Genomic DNA, 17,440 nt, shown 5'->3' on the forward strand with positions numbered 1-17,440 from the left:
AACAATGTCGGTGTGCAAAGGCATATAAGATATTCACAGAACAAATAGTGAGCAATGAAATCGATAACACACAATTTGCAAAATATGCCCTGAAAAGTGACCAAAAAGTTAATTGCGATAATCACCATCGAGTTTTGTCCATAACACTAAATAAACCGTGATTCCAATGAGTACTAGCCATATCCAACAATAGAGCGACAGTGCGGAAAGAAATTAAAGACAGGCTAAGAAAATTCCAGATAAATGGAGACCATACCCCGCATCACCTAGAAATAGAAAGATGCAATGTACTCCTGCCCGCACTATCCTGGTAACCTACATACATGGGGGAGGTTGTGGAGTGCCCGACGCCTGTCGCCACCGTAAGGTGGCTTCGTCAGGTGGGCAGTAACCAGTATAAGTCTATCATACTCAGATAAAATAAATCTTTTAAGATAGATGACAGTTGGTGCTTTTAAAATTCTATAGAGAAGGGGAGGGGTAGGAGGCATTATGAGTTAGATATAGACAAAGACATCCTGCTGCAAGTTCTCCAGTAAGGAAACAGTTCTCCATAAAATTTTATGAACCCAAATTGTCGTCTCATATTCACTGGTGGACACAGATAGAAAAGGGCCCATGTGCAAGAACCATATATGGGCCCTTTGTAGTCCTAGAGCTCATCTAATGCACAATTCTACCTGTTTTGTAGGTAGAAATGGGCCTCCTAGTTAGAGATGAGCGAACTTGTTCGGAAAATGGTCACCAATCTCAAATTCGGCACGATCGTAGCCAGAGGCTGGCTGGCAAATTTTAGCCTGGGGGGCAAGCACAATGCAGTGGCCCACTGTGACGCGGGCTGTGGCCCATCTTAAGGCTTGGGTCTCCTGTAGTAGCACTTGAGTATAGCACATGTGCGACAGAGGTACAGCTTCTAACAACCCATTTCATAAAAATGGTTGAGGAACAATAAGGGTGTGTGCACATGTTGAGTATTCTGCTGTGGATTTTTCCGCGCAGATTTGTCTAAATCCACATGTAAATTCACAGGTCAAAAGACCTGAGGTTTATCTGCGGATTTAGTGCGGTTTCGCCTGCGGTTTGACACCTGTCATGAAATCCGCCCAAAGGATTAACATGCTGAGGTTTTGAAACCGCAGAAAAATCTGCAACGTGTGCACTGCGTTTTTCTTTTTACATAGGCTATAATGGTACTGTACAACGCAGCAGAATCAGCAACGTGTGCACACACCAGGGCCGGACTGGGACTAAAATTCAGCCCTGGCATTTGAAGTTACACAGGCCCACTAGTCACATGGTGACTATATAATATTTTTGTACAGTTGTAGGTTACAAGCAGTGAGAGGAGATTAACACGACTATATAACATGTAGTCACAGCTGTGCCCAGTATTTCAGCTCAGTCCTATTTATTGCTTTTAGGTACAGTACTCCTCCCAAAGCTCTGTCCCCTTTTGTACACACGGTGACAAAATTCCTGGCAGAACTGCTATCCATTGGGCAACCAGACCCCCTGGTCATAGCTGCCCCTATCATACCTCCCAACTTTTGAGGAAGGGTAAGAGGGATAAAGACCGCTGCAAATTTTAGGCCACGCCCGGCCACACCCATTTTGCAACTAGTCACACCCATGTCCACGCCTAATCGCACCCATTTAGCACTGCTGATCACACTGACTTGTACTGAGGGCACAGTGGCTGGCCTTATGGGCACACTGACTGGCACTAAGGAAGAGAGAAAACAGAGAGAGAGAGAGAAAAAAGAAAAAAGAGAAAGAAAGAAAGAGGGGAAAAAAGAAAGAAAGAACAGAGAGAGACAGTGAGAGAACAGAGAGAGAAAGAAAGAGGGGAAAGAAAGAACAGAGAGAGACAGAGAAAGAATAGAGAAAGAAAGAGGGGAAAGAAAGAACAGAGGGAGACAGAGAAAGAATAGAGAGAGAAAAAAGTAAAGTAAAGAAAAGAAAGAAAGAACAGAAAGAAAGAGAGGGAAGAAAAAGAAAGAAAGAGGGGAAAGAAAGAACAGAGAGAGAGAAAGAAAAAAGAAAGATTAGAGAGAGAAAGAAAGAACAGAGAGAGAGAGAAAGAAAATGAGGGAAAGACAGAACAGAGAATGAGAAAGAACAGAGAAAGAGAGAAAGAAATAAAGAAAGATTCTATAAAGATACTATAGCAGCCCGGCTCCCATTGTAGTGCCCACCTGAGCCTCCTGGTGCAGGACATATCATGATCCACTCACATGGCCGGCATCCCCGATTTCAAGGCGATCCTGCTGTCTGCGCTGTCGGAGGAGGACACGGTGATGGATCTGAAGCATTCCTGGTTCTGTTACAATCTCCTCAAGAAATTATCTCATTTCCGGTCAGCTTCAAGCACATCACTTCAGGTGGAACATCACGTGTGTGTTTTAAAATGCTCCTCGGGGCTCCGCCATGTACTCCTGTGTCCGTGGGAAAAGCCCGCTTTGTATGCTTCGTACACACTTGGCTCCGCTCCGTACACATATGGCTCCGCTCCGTATACCCCAAACACACGCGGCTCCGCTCCGTACACCAAGTACACACGCGGCTCTGTTACGTACACCTCAAACACACGGCTCCTCTCCATACACTTCGTACACACGCGGCTCCGCTCCGTACACCTCGTACACGCGGCTCTGCTCCGTACACCTCGTGCACGCGGCTCTGTTCCATACACCTCATACGCACACGGCTCAGCTCCGTACACCTCGTACACGCGGCTCCGCTCCGTACACCTCGTACACGCGGCTCCGCTCCGTACACCTCGTACACACGGCTCTGTTCCGTACACCTCGTACACGTGGCTCCGCTCCGTACACCTCGTACACGCGGCTCTGTTCCGTACACCTCGTACACACATGGCTCCGCTCCATACACCTCATACACACACGGCTCCGCTCCGTACACCTCGTACACACACGGCTCCGCTCCGTACACCTCGTACACACACGGGTCCGCTCAGTACACCCCATACACATACAGCCCTGCTACATCTACCCTGTAAACCCTTCCTGACCCCACACATACTTATCTCATCCAGCACCATGACAACAGCCAACAGCACAGCAGAGTCTTGCAGACACCAAGAGGCAAGGCTGTGCACACAGGACCTGTGATGAGGTCACAGGAGGGGCGGAGTCAGGGAGTCACATGATCAGGGGTCTGGACAAAGGCTCCTGATCATGTGACCCCCTGACTCCTCCCCTCCTGTGACCTCATCACAGGTCCTGCGAACAGAGAAGGCAAGCGACACTGTGAGTGGCTGCGGGGGCGGGGGCGTCTCATGCTACGGCGAGGATGGGGTGCGTGGGCGGAGGCGTGGTGGCTTATCTCCCTGCAGTGCGGGAGGAACTTGGAAACTATCACCGCCGTGCCCACAGAGGGCCGGTGGCAGGAGCCACAGTGGCCGCAGCCGCTGGCAAGCGGCCAGATGATCGGGCGCTGCCGCCCGCGGCCCACATGACAGCGGCCCAGCGGGAAAATGCCCGGTTGGTTATATTGCCAATCCGGGCCTGGCACACACCCTAAATACTTATCAATAGAAAAAAGGCTCTGTTAGTGTATCACCACCGAAAACATAAGTAAGTGCATAATTAAATTTATGTCTCTCATTTGCTTCATATCAGCGTGTCAGCCAGGGGTCCAGAGCATACCATAAATTGATATCAGCACAAATCCTGCCATGCTGCAGGTCCAGCTCTCTGAACCCTCGGCACGCTATACCACCACCGTCAGTACATGGTAATACTACCGTAACTTTACTAAATTATTGGTAGTGGTTGTAGTAGTACCTATACAACCAGCCGATATCTCAGCCCCATATTTTCAGCGCGGTGATATATATATTAAAAAAAAAAATTAAGAGACCACCACCTCAAATCCCTGTCATGGCCAGTCCAATCTCCAGACCTCAACCCCATTGAAAACCTCTATAATGTAGTCAAGAGGAAGATGGAGAGTCACAAGCCATCAAACAAAGAACTGCTTACATATGTGTACCAGGGGTGGCATAAGGTCACCCAGAAACAGTGTGAAAGACTGGTGGAAAGCAGCCAAGACGCATGAAATATGTGACTAAAAATCATGGTTATTCCACAAAATATTGATTTCTGAACTCTTCCTGAGTTAAAACATTAGTATTGTTGTTTCTAAATGATTATGAACTTGTTGTCTTAGCACTATTTGAGGTCTGCAAGCACTGAATTTTTTTTCTAATTTTGACCATTTCTCATTTTCAGAAAAAAAATACAAAATTTAGTCCTTGGAAATTCAGAGACATGTTGTCAGTAGTTTATAGAATAAAAAAGCTATTTACATTTTACTCAAAAATATAAAGAGAAAAATCAGACAACCTGAATATATATATATATATATATATATATACTAGCTGAAGAGCCCGGCGCTGCCCGGGCATAGTAACTAACTGTGGTTAGTTATAGCAAATTATAATTATCCTCCATCCCATAGTCCCGTGCAGATATACCCATCATACATATCCACCATGCCATAGTCCCATGCCCATATACCCATCATACATATTCTCCATCCTATAGTCGAGTGCCCATATACCCATCACACATCCTTCATCTCATAGTCCCATGCCCATATACCCATCATACATATCCTCCATCCCATAGACCCATGCCCATATACCCATCATACATATCCGCCATCCCATAGTCCCATGCTCATATACCCGTCATACATATTCGCCATCCCATAGTCGAGTGCCCATATACCCATCACACATCCTTCATCTCATAGTCCCATGCCCATATACCCATCATACATATCCTCCATCCAATAGTCCTGTGCCCATATACCCATCATACATATCCTCCATCCCATAGTCCCATGCCCATATACCCGTCATACATATCCTCCATCCCATAGTCCAGTGCCCATATACCCATCACACATCCTCCATCCCATAGTCAACCATTATGACATCATAATGAGCGGTGGGGCTTGCAACCTATGATGACATCAGCGTCGCCATGGCAACCATTATGACATAATGAGGGGCGGGGCTTGATACACACACACTTTTTCCACATTATGTAGATAGGGGCAAAATTGTTTAGTGAATTGGAACACGCGGGGTTAAAATTTTGCCTCACAACATAGCTTAGGACACTCTCGGGGTGCAGACGTGTGACTGTGCCAAATTTTGTGGCTGTAGCTGCGACGGTGCAGATGCCAATCCCGGACATACATACATAAATACATACATACATACATACACACACTTGAGCTTTATATATTAGATATATTCTTTACAATTGGCTATAGTGAGCTATGTGCTACAGTATTGAAGCACCCTCAGGGATAGCACCCAGTTGTCAAATAGGGATAATATTGGATGTGGACACCATTTACCGCAGGGCGCAGGCACTGGGCAGCAGCAGGGACTGGAGTAGGAGTGGGACTTAGACTGGCCTGTGGGCTGTGGTACACTGTAACCTAGAGGGTCACATCCACATTATAGAGGTTCACATTAATATTACAGATGTCACATCCACATTACAGAGGGTCACATCCACATTACAGAGGGTCACATCCACATTATAGAGGGCCACATCCACATTATAGAGCAGACCAGGGCAAAGTGCGACCTGAGGGCCACATCTGGAACGAGACAGCTGTGAGGCTGGAAATCAGAGGTCCACGGGCCGCACGATGCCCGCCTGGCCTCTCGCTGTTTCCATGTGCGCCGCGGCGCTGCTGACTCCTTTGGTGGAGGAGGGGCCTCCGCAACTTCCTCCACCAGTGTGTGAAACAGCTGACACAATGAAATGACGTCATCGCATCAGCTGTTTACTCCGTAGAGTCCGCGCACCGGAGGCAGGGAGAGAAGCACAGTGACAGGGAACGGGACGAGGTGAGTATGTGGTGTTTTTTTCCTTATACGTATGGACCATTTGGGTGGGCATGGGGAGGCTATGGGGGTGACGACATGGTGCTGAACACCTGGGGTGGGTGACGGCATGGTGCTGCACACCTGGGGTGGGTGACGACATGGTGCTGCACACCTGGGGTGGGTGATGGCATGGTGCTGCACACCTGGGGTGACATGAGGGGGTGATATGGTGCTGGTGCTGCACATGGTGTATATAGGGAGGCTGTGTGGGGCTCATGCCGCATATGGGGTAGGCTGTGGGGGCTCATGCAGTATATAGGAAGGCTGTATGTGGCTCATGCAGTACATAGTGAGGCTGTGTGGGGCTCATGCAGTATATGGGGAGGCTGTGTGGGGCTCATGGTGCATATAGGGAGGCTGTGTGGGGCTCATGCAGTATATATAGGGAGGCTGTGTGGGGCTCATGCAGTATATATAGGGATGCTATGTGGGGCTCATGCAGTATATGGGGAGTCTGTGTGGGGCTCATGCAGTATATATAGGGAGGTTATGTGGGGCTCATGCATTATATGGGGAGGCTGTGTGGTGCTCATGCAGTATATTGGGAGGCTGTGTGGGGCTCATGCAGTATATATAGGGAGGCTGTGTGGGGCTCCTGCAGTGTATATAGGGAGGCTGTATAGGGCTCATGCAGTATATAGGGAGGCTGTGTGGGCCTCATGCAGTATATATAGGGAGGTTATGTGGGGCTCATGCATTATATGGGGAGGCTGTGTGGGGCTCATGGAGTATATAGGGAGGCTGTGTGGGGCTCATGCAGTGTATATAGGGAGGCTGTGTGGGGCTCATGGAGTATATAGGGAGGCTGTGTGGGGCTCATGCAGTGTATATATGGAAGCTGTGTGGATCTCATGCAGTATATAGGGAGGCTGTGTGGAGCTCATGCTGTATATAGGGAGGCTGTGTGGATCTCATGCAGTATAAAGGGAGGCTGTGTGGATCTCATGCTGTATATACAGGGAGGATGTGTGGGTCTCATGCAGCATATAAGGGGCTGTTGGGGGGGTTCATACAATATACTGAAGGGGCTGTGCTCAGGTTCAATCGATATATAGGGGGTGTCGGCATTCATAATTCTGCTCAATATACAATTCTAATACAATTAATATTAATACAATTATCAATAATATAATAATTATAAAATGTCAATATTAATATTGAGAAGAATTAATTTTGGCCTATTGGTTCGGCCCTCCACGATAGTCATGGTCTCTCATGTGGCCTCTCAGGAAAATTAATTGCCCACCCCTGTTATAGAGGGTCACAACCACATTACAGAGGATCACATCCACATTATAGAGGGTCACATCCACAATATAGAGGGTCACAAACATTATAGACTGTCACATCCACATTGCAGAGGGTCACATCCGCATTGCAGAGGGTCAAATCCACATTGTAGAGGGTCACATCCAAATTGTAGAGAGTCCCATCCACATTTTAGAGGGTCACTGATGTGACCCTCTAAAATATGGATGGGACTCTCTACAATGTGGATGTGACCCTCTAAAATGTGGATGTGGCCCACTAAAATGTGAATGTGGCTCTCTAAAATGTGGATGTTACTCTCTAAAATGGGAATGTGACCCTGTGTAATGGGGATGTGGCCCTCTAAAATGTGGAGAGAGAAAGAACAGAGAGAAAGAAAGAACAGAGGAGTGGAAAGAAAGAACAGAGAGAGAAAAAGAAAGAAAGAACAGAGAAAAGAAAGAAAGAAAGAAAGAAAGAAAGAGAGAAAGAAAGAAAGAAAGAAAGGGGAAAGAAGGAGAACAGAGAGAGAGAAAGAAAGATTAGAGAGAGAAAGAAAGAGGGGAAAGAAAGAAAGAACAGAGCAAAAGAAAGAACAGAGAGAGAGAAAGGAAGAGGGGGAAAAAACAAAGAGAGAAAGAACAGAGAGAGAGAAAGAAAAAAGAAAGATTAGAGAGAAAGAAAAAAACAGAGAGAGAAAGAAAGAACAGAGAGAAAGAAAGATTAGAGAGAGAAAGAAAGAGGGGAAAGAAAGAACAGAGAGAGAAAAAGGAAGAGGGGAAAGAAAAAACAAAGAGAGAAAGAAAGAACAGAGAGAGAGAAAGAAAAAAGAAAGATTAGAGAGAAAGAAAGAAACAGAGAGAGAAAGAAAGAACAGAGAGAGAAAGAAAGATTAGAGAGAGAAAGAAAGAGGGGAAAGAAAGGAAGAAAGAACAGAGCGAAAGAAAGAACAGAGAGAGAGAAAGGAAGAGGGGAAAGAAAAAACAAAGAGAGGAAGAAAGAAAGAACAGAGAGAGAGAAAGAAAAAGGAAAGATTAGAGAGAAAGAAAGAAACAGAAAGAAAGAAAGAACAGAGAGAGAAAGAAAGAATAGAGAGAGAAAGAAAGAGGGGAAAGAAAGAGAAAGAAAAAGAAAGAACAGAGTGAGAGAAAGAAACAGGGGAAAGAAAGAACAGAGAGAAAGAAAAAAAGAAATATTAGAGAGAGAAAGAAAGAACAGAGAGAGAAAGAAACAGAGAGAAAAAGAAAGATTCTATAAAGATACTATAGCAGCCAGCTCCCATTGTAATGCCCACCTGAGCCTCCCGATGCAGGACATATCATGATCCGCTCACATGGCCAACATCCCCGAGTCCAAGGCGATCCCGTTGTCCGCGCTGTCGTCGGAGGACACAATGATGGATCTGAAGCATTCCCTCAAGTGCTTCCATGGTTCCGTCACAATCTCCTCCCAAAATTAGCTCATTTCTGGTAAGCTTCTAGCACGTCATTTCCAGTGGAACATCACGTGCAAATTTGATTGTGCTCCGCCGTGTACTCCTGTGTCCGTGGGAAAAGTAAGCTCCCAGCTGGGGCAGAATCTCTCTCAAAATCGGGACTGTCCCGCTGGATCCGGGACGGTTGGGAGGTATAAATGCTCCCCACCATACACCTTGTACACGCATGGCTCCGCACACCTCATACACACACGGTCCCACTTTCTATGCCTCATATACACACGGCTCTGCTCCGTACACCTTGCACACACACACAGCTCCACTCAGTACACATGGCTTCACTCCGTAAACCTCATACACATGCGGCTCTGCTCTGTACACCTTGTACACAAGCAGCCACGCTCTGTACACTTTGTACACACATGGCTTCACTATGTAAATCTTGTACACATGCGGCTTTGTTCCATACACCTCGTACACACACACGGCTCCGCTCCATACACACATGGCTCTGCTCCGCTCCACACACACGGCTCAGCTCCATACGCCACGTACACACACGGCTCCGCTCCGTACAACCCATACACACAGCTCCGCTCCGTACACCCCGTACACACGCGGCTCCGCTCCATACACACGCGGCTCCACTTCATACACCCCGTACACACACGGCTTTGCTCCGCTCTGTACACACACAGCTCAGATCTGTACACTTTCCACACAGGGCTCTGCTCCGTACACCTTGTACACACGGCTCTGCTCCGTATACCTCGTACACACGGCTCAGCTCCGTACACTTTGTACACACATAGCTCCGCTCAATACACTTCGTACAAACGCATCTCTGCTCCGTACACCTCGTACACACGGCTCCGCTCCGTATACCTCGTACACACGCGTCTCCGCTCCATACACCTCGTATACACGCGGCTCAGCTCCATACACCTTGTATACATATGGCTCCGCTCCGTACACTTTATACACACATGGCTCCGCTCAATACACTTCCTACAAACGCATCTCTGCTCCGTACACCTCATACACACGGACACGCTCCGTACATCATACACACGTGGCTCCGCTCCGTACATCATACACACGCGGCTCCGCTCCATACACCTCGTACACACACGGCTCCGCTCCGTACACCTCGTACCACATGCGGTTCCGCTCCGTACACCTCGTACCACACGCGGCTCTGCTCTGTACACCTCGTACCACACGTGGTTCCGCTCCGTACACCTCGTACCACACGCGGCTCCGTACACCTCGTACACATATGGCTCCACTCCGTACACCTCGTACACACTCGGCTCCGCTCCCTACAACTCGTACACACGCGGCTTCGCTCTGTAACCTCGTACACTTATGGCTCCGCTCCGTACACCTCGTACACACTCGGCTCCGCTCCGTACACCTCGTATACACACGGCTCAGCTCCGTACACCTTGTATACATATGGCTCCGCTCTGTACACTTTGTACACACACAGCTCTGCTCAATACACTTCGTACAAACGCATCTCTGTTCCGTACACCTCATACACACGGCTCCGCTCCGTACACCTCGTACACACGCGGCTCTGCTCCATACACCTCGTACACATATGGCTCCGCTCCGTACACCTCGTACACATGCGGCTCCGCTCCATACACCTCGTACACACTCAGCTTCCCTCCGTACACACAGAGCTCTGCTACATCCACCCTGCAAACCCCTCCTGACCTCACACATACACTTGCCCTCATCCAGCACGATGACAAGCAGCACAGCAGTGTCCTGCATTATGAGGGCCTTGATCATGTGACCCCCTGACTCCTCCCCTCCTGTGACTTCATCACAGGTCCTGTGCAGTGTGCACGGCACACCGGAGAGATTAGAACAAAGTGGCCGGCGGGCACAGAATGTAACAGTAGCGTACACCCCCCAGTTACCTACTGCTGCAATCCCAGCGCACAGCCGTCTGCCAGGGCAACGCGGTCTCAGCCTGCAGTCAGTGCAGTGACTGAGTCCCGCCCACCGACCCCGTGCTATGTCTGCTCTGTCCTCTGTGTGTGGCCGCCGCTCACACTCTCCTCTTCACTTACTACCGCGGGCCGCGCCGGCGTGGCCGCGGCCATGTTTTCTATGTAATGTACACGCTGTGGCTGCGGGGCGAATGAGCGGCGCGGCCGGCCCTGTCTGACGCTAATTAACCGGCCCGGGGGGCAAATGCCTCTCTGCCACCCGGCCCAGCCCGCCCCTGATCGTAGCTCATAAGGATTCGTGTTCGGAATCCTGACCATTTTCACTCAAACGTGGCAACATTCGGGAACAGTTCGGTAAATGATCGCGTTTTCACTAATGCTTTTGTTAGGATTTTGGCAAGGATAGTAGTGCTCTATGATGAGCGGGGGGAAGTGTTTTATGATGGGAGGGGGTGTGTCTAGGTCAGAGGCGCAACGGAGTGTAATCTTTTTTTTTTAATTAACTTACTGTGCGCACATTCCACCAATCAGGGCTCAAAAGCCATCCACAAAGTCCAGACACAAGGGATTCTGTCATTGGCTGCCGAATTCATATGTCCCTCTCCATATAAAAAGCAGACATGTTGTTTTGCTGGCACCATTTTGACAGTAGAACAGGGCAGAGGGGCTGCTCCTGCTGCTAGTTGTCATATACTTACATAGGATCCTGTCCTGTGTGAAATCGACCTTCCAGCATCCATCTAGTTTGTGCTATTAGTGTTGTGCAGGCAGGAGTTCACATTTCTCAATCCAAATGGGGCAAATACTGTGTTGCATTCAGGACTTAGGAGGTCACATTTACTAATCAAGATCACTTGGTCTATTATTGTGGTACAGGCACCAGCCCCCATTTCCTAATACAAATTGTTTGGGCTAATATTGTGTTGCAGTCAGGACTCAGGAGGTCACATTTACTAATCAAAATCATTTGGCCTAATATTGAGGTGCAGGCACCAGGCCCCATTTCCTAATCCAAACTGGGCTAATATTGTGTTTAATTGACTCCTCCCCAGTCATTGGAGAAAAAAACAAAAAGTAATAATTTAGAGGTAATTAACCTTTCGAGCCATGCTCTTACGCAAGCGCAACGCGAAGTCCTCAGCTTAGGTCTCTCTTTTGTGCCCACTAACAACTTCAACTTTTTTCAGCTATGAAGGATCTGCAGCTCTTTCTAAGAAAAATTGTTCTTCGTAAATTACACACCAAATCAACAGGGGATTCTATTTTTCATTCGGTGGAGGAACGTGAAGCATTGGCCATCCTGGAGGATCTTGAGAGGGAGGGCTCCCCTTCAGCCTCAGGTAACTTTCCTGCTTCTGTCTATCCTAGATATCCCCCCCTTTTCATTGTGTCCGCAGATTGAGATATTTAATCAATTGGTCCTGGATGACTTTAAATTGATCTCTAGTCAGAGGAGAGGTGATAATTTGACACGTATACAATGCGACGCACTAAAAGAGTTGAAGTCCTTGCATGACATAGTAATAAAATCAGCAGACAAGGGGGGGAATGTGGTTATCTGGCTGACAGTTAAGTATGAAAAGGAGGCTCTCAGACAGCTGGGAGATTGGGAAGCCTATACCCTCCTTCCTCAAAATCCTCTGAAGTCCTTCTCAAATTCTTTCTTTATAATTCTGGAACAGGCCTTCAGGAATGGGGTTATACCAAAAAAGGTCTTTGATGGCCTTGTGACTACTGATCCGGTGGTTCCCACTTTTTATTTACTCCCCAAGATCCATAAGGGTCCGGTGGAGCCCCAGGGGCGTCCTTTTGTATCTGGCATAGGATGGCTATGTGACCCGGTGTGTAAATTTATTGAATATTACCTGCACCCCGTGGTTGAAACTTTGCCCTCCTATGTCAGGGACACTACCGACGTCCTGAGGAAGATTGAGGGTTTTGTTCTGGAGCCGAACATGTACCTTGTCATGGCCGACGTCGAGTCTCTGTACACCAGCATCAACCACTCGGATGGCTTGGCGGCTGTACATTTTTTTCTAGAGATGGGTGACTTGGACCCCCCATGCGGGCCCTGATCATGGAGTTTCTGGAAGTTTGTTTTAACCCATAATTATTTTACGTTTAAAGACCGGTTTTATTTACAGTGCAGAGGTACTGTGATGGGGCAGCGTGTGCCCCGTCATACACAAATCTCTTTCTCGGTATGTGGGAGAAGGATTTGTTTGGGGACGGGGCGGGCACCTCCTCCCACGCACTCTGCTGGTATAGGTACATCGATGATGTCCTTTTGATTTGGCAGGGTCACGAGCCTGGTCTTCGGGAGTTTTTCAGCATGTTGAACGTAAATAACCGGAACATTAAATTGACATATAAATGTTCCAAAGCGAATATTGACTTCTTAGATTTAAAAATTATAGTGCAGGAGGATGGCACTCTCTCCACCGATGTTTTCTGCAAGGAAACATCGGTAAATGCACTGTTACATGTGACATCTGCGCTTATGCCCTCCACTATTCGGGCCATTCCAACAGGTCAATTCCTTCGTATATAACGGATTTGTTCATTTGATGGTGTCTTTGAGTACCAGGCTCGCGACCTCTCCCAGAGGTTCCGTGATCGGGGCTACAGCAGGAGATGTGTCAAACGGGGTTATCTCCAGGCTAGGGGTACACCACGTAATCAACTGCTTAACAACAGGCAGATTCACCCATCTTTGGATCCACCAATTAGATTTATATCAACTTATAATCACCAGTGGTCAGCAATGAGCCAAGTTTTGGAGAAACACTGGTCAATTTTGAGATCTGAACCGACCCTAAAAAATATATTACCGGAACGTCTTTTAGCGACAGCCAGGCGCAGCAGAAATTTACGCGACCTACTGGTGAGAAGCCACTATATAGCCAGCCCCCCTGATGTTTTTGGTGCTGATGTGCAGAGATGGGGCTGTTTTCCGTGTGGGTCGTGTCTAGCTTGCAAAAACATTTCACGGGCCACTACATTTTCTACCTCAACCTCTACTAGTGGGAACTATCGGATCACCTGTTACATTTCCTGTAGCACATGCTATGTGATTTATCTGGCAACGTGCACATGTGGCCTGAGTTATGTAGGTCTAACTTCATGGGAATTCCGTGTTCGTGTCAGGGAGCATATTCGAGATATTAGATCCGCCAGGGAGGCTGACGATGTGACCACTTTGAAGACGATTCCCCGACATTTTCGACTGCATCACAATTGTAACCCTGCTGAGTTGAAATTTATTAGTATCGACCGCGTTCAGTGCGGTATTAGGGGAGGCAATTTAAATCGTTTACTGGCCCAGGTTGAATGTCGGTGGATCGTCACCTTAGGAACTCTATCCCCTGGTGGTCTTAATGAAAAACTTTCATTTGCCCCCTTCCTATAAGGCCACTCATTTCTCTTGGACTTCTTTATTTTTCTGTTTTCTCTGGTTTTATTGTTATTTTTCTTTGTGTACTTTGATTTTAATTGTCTTTTTTCGTTTTTATTACTATAGTAACGACTCATCCTTGTAGTATATGTATATTCGCTTGAGTGCTGGATGTCCGGGTACCTTTGGGCAAGAAATTGATTGATCTCTTTTTTGGGCTATTTATCAAGTTGGAACGGTTCAAGAATCAGGCCTTAACTCACGACTGACCATTAAATCTACGGAGTAAATGCATCTAATATCTTGATGATCTATATATGCTGATTTTTATAAATTCCATCTGTGTGTTCATACATCATTGTATTTAGCCATCGGTGCATATTTGTACATGTTAACATATATAAATGTACTGTGATCTTTTTTATTTATGTACATTTTTATGGTTAAATGTCTTTTATGTAAAAAATGAAAGGTAAAAACAACGTTTATAATTGATATTTATTCATAATGAGTATGTATCACTGTTTATCTCCTATTAGCATACACATCATGTTGCATTATCCCTTTATACAGTTGTTTATTCAATCTAAAGCCTTTATTCTATTATGGGCCATTCTTCCTAGATCTATTCTTATGTAATCATGCGTGCCCATAGTTCCTTGCCCTTACTTAACATGTCCCCCGCGATGTGCGCATGTGGAGGCGTTCCCGTTCTGCCTGGGTTGCTGAGGGCCTCCATATGATGACGCTGCGTTCCACTGACGTCAGAGGGATTTTCCCTTTGAGCGCATCGTCATCGGAGGGCCGGAAGTGACGCAGTAGTGGGCAGAGTTTCGCCGCACATGCGCCGCCGGATCGCGGTGCACTAATTTTGTACACCTGGAAGTTCAGGATATAAATAGGTACACATTATGACTTCCTATGGCCCCCGAGGAAGCCCAGTGAGCAAAACGTGCGCTGGAGCACGGTCCTGCCTGATCACTGTGCACATCTATCCACTTTGGTAAGCACCTCTATATACTATGTATACCGCCTGCACTATGTCACGCACTTTAGCAAGGGAGTAGTGGCTCTTTTCTTTTTCTTCCCCTATTATGTCTACTTGTTATCCTTTTGAATGGCCCTATTGATTATATGGTAATTTTTGCCTGTGGCTTTAATAATCTTTTTAAAAGGATTACTTACTTATCTATTGTGGTATCTCATTGACGCTTGGCATTCACACTGGTGGCTGACCTTGCTGTTTATGCGTTGTTGTGATCCACTTTGATATATACATTTTTGCAGACTGTGTAGGGTTTGATGCTTGTAACTTTTGTGCAATGTGATCTAGTCCTGATCTTTTTGTATCCTCACCGATACTCCACTTTTTGGTACTACTTTGATTATTTTTTACTTTTTATGTTTTTTGTTTTTTTGTATGTTATTGATTGTGCAATAAAAATATATATTTCATTTGTATTATTGAGGGTATTATGCTCCTTTATCTCTGTAGGTCTCAATTGTTTAGGGAGTTACCCTTCCTCTACTTATGAGCATGTTTACTACATTTACCCATGGTGTCGGTTTTGTTAAAATAATATTGTGTTTCAGTCAGGAATCAGGAGGTAACATTTACTAATAAAAATTGTTTGGGTTAATATTGGGGTGCAGGCACCAGTCATCATTTTCTAATCCAAATTGTTTGGGCTCATACTGTTTTGCAGTCAGGGCTGAGGAGGTCACATTTAATAATCAAAATTGTTTGTGCTAATATTGGGTAGCAGGCACCAGGCCCCATTTCCTAATCCAAATCGTTTGGACTAATATTGGGTAGCAGGCATGAGGCTCCATTTCCTCATCAAAATCGTTTAGGCTAACATTGCGGTGCAGGCACCATTTCCTAATCAAGATAATTTGGGCTAATATTGCAGGCACCAGGCAACATTTCATAATCCAAATTGTTTGGGCTATTATTGGGGTGCAGGAACAAGGCACCGTTTCCTAATCCAAATCATTTCAGCTAATACTGTGGTGCAGTCAGGGCTGTGGAGGTCACATTTTGTAATCAAAATCATTTGTCATAATATTGGGGTGCCAGCACTAGGCCCCATTTCCTAATCCAAATCTTTTGGGCTAATATTGGGTTGCAGGCAAGAGGCTCCATTTCCTCATTAAAATCGTTTAGGCTAATATTGTGGTGCAGGCACCATTTCCTGATCAAAATCGTTTGGGCTAATATTGGGCTGCAGGGACCAGGCCCCATTTCCTATTCCAAATCATTAGGGTTAATATTGGGTTGTAGGCACCAGGCCCCTTATCATAATCAAAATCGTTTGGGCTAATATTGGTGTAAGGATTCCGGATTTCCCTTTTGAGCCTTTTTGCCTTTATCCAAGATGGAGTCTGGTATGCGTTTCCTGTCATGGAACTTTCTGTCCTGTTATTTAAGTCCGGGTCATGTGTCCCTCCTTACCTGAGTACTTTGTGCTGTTGACTCCTGAGCTCCTGCCTGTTGTGCTGGTTAACGCCCTGCTACTGCTGCTCGTTACTCGGTGGTCTGCCTCGCCTCGTTCAGCTGTTTTCCATTTTCTGTGTGCTCCTGGTTCCTGACCGGGGTTGCCAATTGACCGGAATGCTTGGGTGCTGTCTCTTGCCTCAGAAGCTGTGGCGGTCAGTAAGAAGTGTAACTTCTTCATATCTTCTGGACTACGTCTGTTGGGCTGTAGTGCGGGACTTGTCAGCCCTTAAAGGTCCTTTAGAGACATTCCCCTGTCTACGCTTCTTCTATATATTATTGGACTCCCACAAACAAGTGCGGAACACAGGTGTGATCAAATTATTGCTCGACTCCCTCGTTTAAGTACTGTGTGCATTTCCACTACCCCCTTGCTGGATAGCCACGTTTAAGTACTGTATGCATACCCACTGATATCTTTAATGGACTTCCTCATTTAAGTGTCTCGTGCACTCCTGTGTCATATCTTTGCTGGACTGGTTCGTATTAGCGGTCGCGTCCCGCTATTCAGTTTGCTATGATTTACTATATGGTGCTGAGCACCTCGTTTCAATTGCAGGAATATCTGTGTTAGTTCTGTTAGCATTTCTGTTTTGTTTAAATATGTCTTTTTGTTGCAGCTTTGTTCTCAGATTGGTTTTATCCCACACTATCAGATTCCTTAGTATTCATAATTGTTACAATTGGGGTGCAGGCAGGAGATACCATTTCCTAATCAAAATTGTTAGGGGTGCAGGCAGGAGGCCACATTTTCTAATCAATCAAAATCATTTGGGCTAGTATTAGGGTGCAGGCAGTAGTCCACTTTTCCTAATCAAAATCATATGGGCTAATATTGTTGGACATGCACCAGGCCCCATTTCCTAATCAAAATTGTTTAAGCTAGTATTGTTGTGCAGGCACCAGGCCCCATTTCCTAATCAAAATTATTTGGGCTAATATTGGGTTGCAGGCAGGAGGCTTG

General features: G+C 46.4%; 1 long non-coding RNA gene across 1 annotated transcript; it reads left to right on the forward strand.

Annotated features, from left to right (window-relative positions):
• Positions 1 to 3,222: 3,222 nt before the first annotated feature.
• Positions 3,223 to 15,402, forward strand: LOC141057211 (uncharacterized). Its single transcript, XR_012222005.1, has 3 exons — positions 3,223 to 3,269; positions 11,773 to 11,925; positions 14,106 to 15,402. It is a non-coding gene; the product is annotated as an uncharacterized lncRNA (long non-coding RNA).
• The last annotated feature ends 2,038 nt before the right edge of the window (positions 15,403 to 17,440 follow it).

This window comes from Dendrobates tinctorius, unplaced genomic scaffold (assembly GCF_039654945.1).
Source record: "Dendrobates tinctorius isolate UK_male_01 unplaced genomic scaffold, ASM3965494v1 ptg000203l, whole genome shotgun sequence".
Taxonomy (NCBI): Eukaryota; Metazoa; Chordata; class Amphibia; order Anura; family Dendrobatidae; genus Dendrobates; species Dendrobates tinctorius.